This window comes from Loxodonta africana, chromosome 17 (assembly GCF_030014295.1).
Source record: "Loxodonta africana isolate mLoxAfr1 chromosome 17, mLoxAfr1.hap2, whole genome shotgun sequence".
NCBI classification, from domain to species: Eukaryota; Metazoa; Chordata; class Mammalia; order Proboscidea; family Elephantidae; genus Loxodonta; species Loxodonta africana.
This window is the reverse complement of record NC_087358.1, coordinates 46,843,301-46,849,300: the sequence shown is the minus strand read 5'-3', so window position 1 is coordinate 46,849,300 and position 6,000 is coordinate 46,843,301.

The window sequence follows — 6,000 nt, the reverse complement described above, 5'->3', positions numbered from 1 at the left end:
CTCTATAAGACAGCATAGAACTGCCCCATAGAAATCCAAGGAGAGCCTGGTGGATTCAAACTGCAGACCTTTTGGCTTGCAGCTGTAGCTCTTAACCACTGTGCCATCAGGGTATCCAATTGTGATAAATATAGGATAATGTTTTAGTAAAAATATTTAATAAATACAATTTTTTTTTGAGTTTTGTTTTTCCAATTTTTAAAACTAGATTTTTTTTCAAAACTAAAGACAATTAAAGTGACAGGTATTTGTGTATCATTATGTAGGCAATGTATTCAAAGAGGATGTTTATACATTATTTTTAATGTATAACTATTTCCTGATTAGAACAATAAATATTTTGGAAAAAACTCATCAAATTCACAACTTGGTAAATCAGATAAAATCTTTGCAGCTTCAAATTATTTGTTCAATGAACTTTCAGCTATTGGTTAAAACAATAAGAATGCACATGAGTATTACTCCTATTATATTCACAACACTTTAATACCATATTCTAATTTGGATTGCCCATGGGAACACAAAGACTTTCATATTCATGAGACCAACAATTTAGTCAAGAAAGACCAAACTTTTGGTACTTTAATAACATATTTATTAGATAATGTTTTGGAAAATTGCCTCATCATCCTTTTGAGAGTATTGGGCTATTTCTAACAAGATGTTACCTGATTCAAATTATTGTGATTTTTTTTTAATTGTAAGGTTTTGACTGAAACTTTAGCATTTTATTTTTTGCCAAACTTTAGAGAAATGGAGAAAGACATCATAGAGAATACATTTAAATTTTAAGTTCAAAGGCAGGGTATATTTTTTATCACCCCAAAAACAAAACTTAAAAAAATTATTATTTTTATATATTGTTCCCTGTATCTAAACCAATTTTAACAATATGCTGTAGTCAATGAAAATATTTGTGCCTGGAAATATTTAGATTCTCAAATAGAACACTAAACATTACTTGCATAACACCCAAAAAAAGTGAATAAAGAGTACAGCATTAATAATATTTAATGCAAATGATTAAATGGAGATAGAAACATTAGCATAATGGTATTAAGTAAACAAATATTCACAAGCCTGTATCCAGTTATACGTTAAACATATAAATGAATTTCTTGGCACCAACAGCACAATATTTACAGAGAATCATAGAATATGATAGTGAAATTTGACTCTAGGCTAGGCATATGTTTATAGAAACTATATGTACATAGAATATTTTAAAGGTCAGTTCAAAGAATAACGTCTCGATTAAACATGTATCAAATTCTGACTTTGCAATCACTCTCAGTCACATGATGGAAATATACACAAAATTCTGTGGAATAGATTTAAATTAGTTGAAATATGGTATGCACTTAACCAGCAGAAGATATTAAATAACTTAAAAATCATAGTACATGGAGAAGATAAAATTAATTTTGAAATTTCACTGTGCAAATTTTTGTGAGATGTTTCTTGTTACTAATGGTAGCAAAATTATACAAAAAAAAACTGAACAAATTCAAATTTTACAATTTTAATTTTTAAAAGATTTAAAATAAATAATATGGGACAAGTTTGTTTTTCTAAATGGAAACAAATAGCATGTGAAATATATAAAAATAAAACATTAGAACAAAATAAAAAGTAACATTAGTAATTTTGTATTTATTTTATTATGGTTGTATTGCATCTGTCTAATTGTATGGGAAAGGGCTGTGCCTTCTTCATCCTTATTTTGCCCCTACCTGATACACAGTAAGCATGCGTAAAATATTATTGAACTCAAATAAATTTGTTTATACTATAAGAAAACATAAGTACTCATTGATATTCAAAGCCATTTCAGAACGCAGTAATTAAGGTGCCCTTTGTTTTTTTTTTGTATACTTCAGATGTTGTGCTAAAAAGTGGGGTTCATAAAGAATGCACAGTGTCATTTTTTGGTCACCTCTGCTTTATCATTTACATCTCAAAAACCCCTTATTGACATACAGAGAGTAGCATTGTGTGTGTGTTTTTAATAATATAAAAAAATAATAATAATATAGCAAGTTATAAACCAATTCATGTATTTTTTCAATCAGAAAAAATATATCAGCTGCATCCTAGGTGCTAGGCATTTTCTAGGTCCTGCAGAAGTGAGCAAAAGAAACTGGGTACATTCTAAAAATGATGGTATTCATTCATCTTTAGAAGAGAAATGTGAAAAGACAGACAAGGGTTGCGATAATCTCAATTCATATCTGATCTCTGACCCCATACCATCATCATACAAGCCGCTATTATTTTCACAGTGGAATACCACCTTCCATGCCATCTAGACTGCACTTTACCTCTGCAGGTACTACACCACATCTTTCCTAAATTTTGAACAAAAATTCTTTAATTTTTTATTTAAAAATTATATATATATATTTATTCCCTTCTATTTTCTCTTAAATGTCAACACTCTGGTTCAAACCACCATCATCTCTCACTTTGATTATTGCAGTAGCCTTCAAACTCCTTCCACCATTCACTAATATCACCTAGAAAGTACTTCAGCAGAGTAGCCAGATAATTCTGTTCAAATGTACCTCAGCATAGGTTACTCCTCTGCTTAAAATTCTATAATAGCTTCTTATCTCACTCATAGCAAATGCTAAGGCTTCCCAGTTTCCTGTGAAATCCTAAATCATCTGGCCCCTGAATGCCTCCCTGACGTCATCTCCTAACAGTCTCCACTTACTTTTTTTCAGTCTCGTCACCTGCCACATAAGCAGGCTCAGCATGCTTCTACCTTAGAGTCTTCGCATTTTCTATTTCTGCTGAAGTACAGCAACAGGGAACTGCCAAAAATTCAAGCCATGTTTTATGGACTATGCAAAGGCTTCCTACTATGTGGATCATAACAGATTATGGATAACATTTAAAAAAATGAGCATTCCAGAACACTTAACTGTGCTCATGAGGAACCTGTACATAGACCAAGAGACAGTCCTTTGAACAGAACAAGTGCGTACTGCATGATTTAAAATTAGGAAAGATGGGCGTCTGAGTTTTATCTTTTCACCATACTTATTCAAACTGTATGCTGAGCAAATAATCTGAGAAGCTGGACTATAAGAAGAAGAAGGGGGCATGAGGATTGAGGAAGACTCCTTAACAGCCTGAGATATGCAAATGATAAAACCTTGCTTGCTGAAAGCAGTGAAGAGGACATGAAGCACTTACTGATGAAGACCAAAGACCACAACCTTCGGTATTGATTACACCTCAACATAAAAAAATAGAAAACAAAAATCCTCACAACTTGACCAAAAAGCAACACCATGATAAAAGGAGAAAAGATTGAATGTGTCAAGGATTTCATTTTACTTGGATCCACAATGAACACCCATGTATCAACAGCCAAGAAATGAATAGATAGATGTATTACATTGGGCAAATCTGCTCAAAAGACCTCTTTAAAGTGTTAAAAAGCAAAGGTGTCACTTTGGGCACTAAGGTGGGCCTGACCTAAACCATGGCATTTTCAATGGCCTCATATGCATGCGAAAGCTGGACAATGAATAAGGAAGACCAAAAATAATTGATGACTTTGAATTGTGGGACTGGTGAAGAATAGTGAATATACCATGGACTGCCAGAAGAATGAACAAATCTGTCTTGGAAAAAGTATAGCCATAATACCCCTTAGAATAGAGAATGGTAAAACTTCATCTCAAGTATTTCAGACATGTTACCCAGAAGGACCAGGCTCCCTAGAAGGACATCATGCTCGGTAAGGTACAGGATCAGTAAAAAAGAGGAAGCCCCTGGAAGAGACGGATTGATACAGTGGCTGCAACAATGGATTCAAACATAACAATGATTGTAAGGATGGTGCAGGACCTGTCAATGTTTTGTTCTGTTGTCCATAGGGTTGCTATGAGTCGGAACTGACTTGACGGCACCTAACAACAATATGTTCTTCCCCAAATATAAACCATCCCTTCCTTCAGGGATTTTCGTAAATGTATCTTCTTAAATTACTGGGCTGGGCTGTGAGGACCGTGGTCTTGGGAGCATCTAGGTCAATTGGCATAATGTCATTCATAAAGAAAATGTTGGACATTCTACTTTGGTGAGTAGCGTCCGGGGCCTTAAAAGCTTGTGAGCAGCCATCTGAGATATTCCACTGGTTTTGCCCCAACTGGAGCAAAGGAGAATGAAAATAAACCCAAGACACAAGAGAAAGATGAATTCAAAGGACCACAACTACCACAACCTCCACAAGACTGAGCCTGGCTACCACCACTGAGTACTCTAACAGGGATCACAATAGAGGTCCCAGATAGAGTTAGAGAAAAATGTAGAAACAAGAATTCTAACTCACACACACACAAAAAGACCAGACTTTCTGGTCTGATAGACTGGAGAAACCCCGAGAGTATGGCCCCCAGACATCCTTCATTATCGCAGTAATGAAGGCACTCCTGAGGTTCAACCTTCAGCCAAAGATTAGACAGGCCCATAAAACAAAACAAGACTAACTGGTCATACCAGCCAGGGGCAAGTACCAGAAGGCAGGAGGGAATGGGAAAGCTGGTAATGGAGAACCAAAGATGGGGAACGGGAGGGTGTTGACATGTTGTGGGGTTGGCAACCGATGTCACAAAACAATATATGTATTAATTGTTTAATGAAAAACTAGTTTGCTCTGTAAACTTTCATGTAAAGTACAATTAAAAGAAAAAAATTATTAAACTGTCAAAAAAAGTATCTTTTTAGGGATGCCTTTCCTAAGAAACATATTTAAAATTGCAACACTTTTGACATAGTACTTTAAATTTTTTCTCATCTTTTCTCTAATATGGTCACAATGGAATCTTTGTTATTTATCAACACACCAGGAACATTCCAGATGCCTGCTTCAGTTCATTTGTCAATAAGTACTTTTCCTAGATAAACACATGGGGTGTATTCTCTTTCTCCATCTCTCTTTGCTCAAATCTTTCTTCAAATGTCATTTTCTTAATGAATCTTTTCCTTATCATCATATTTGAAACTTCTACCCCATTTTTTTTCATGTGGTATTCTCTTTCCCACTTTATTATGGTTAGAAATTTTCAAGCATGTATTTATTTAATATTTACTTCCCTTGCCCTGTCAACAAAACAAAGATTTTCACTTTGCTCCCTACATTAACACATAATGGGCAGTAAATAAACCTTCAAATACTACATATCAAGTAATGTTCAATATAAGATAGTGTTATTTCCTATGGTGAATAATAAAGCAATAAAGATACCTAAGTAAGGAAGCTAGGGGCAGTGGTGGTGGAGTGGTAGAATCCTAGCCTTCTATGTGGGACACCAGGTTTAATTCCTGGCCTACGCACCTCATGCACAGCCAATACCTGTCTCTCCGTTGGGACTTGTGTGTTGCTATGATGTTCAACTTCCAGACTAAGATGGACTAGAAGAAAGGCTGGGTGATCTACTTTGGAAAATCAGCCAAAGAAGAAAACACTATGGATCACAAAGGTTTGTTCCTCAATCGATCATGGGGATAGTACAGGGTCAGTTAGTGTTTGGATCTGTTGTGCATGGGGTCACCATGAGATGGCCCCACTTGACAGCAGCTAACAACAACAACAAGTGAGAGAGCAACAATGGACAGGTATGCTCATTTTAAACAGAGTTGTCGGGAATGAATCCATGATGGGCTGACTTACAAGTAGAGAACTGAGATGAAGCACGTGGGAGAAAAGAAGACCAGGCATGTGAAACACCCAGTGCAGTGCCCCAGTGTAGGAAGAATCCTTAGCATGTTATAGGAAATGCAAGTAAATCAGTGTGTTGGGAGAGGTGTGTGCATTGAAAAAATAATAGGAGGTAACTTTTTTTTTTTTAAGGCTAGAGAGAAAATGGGGGCCAGAAAATGAGGTCATTGTAAGATCATTTAAAAAAAAAAAAAAAAAAAAAGACTTATTTTAGAGCAGTTTTAGGATTACAGAAAAATTATTTAAAAAGTAGTGTTCCTAACCCC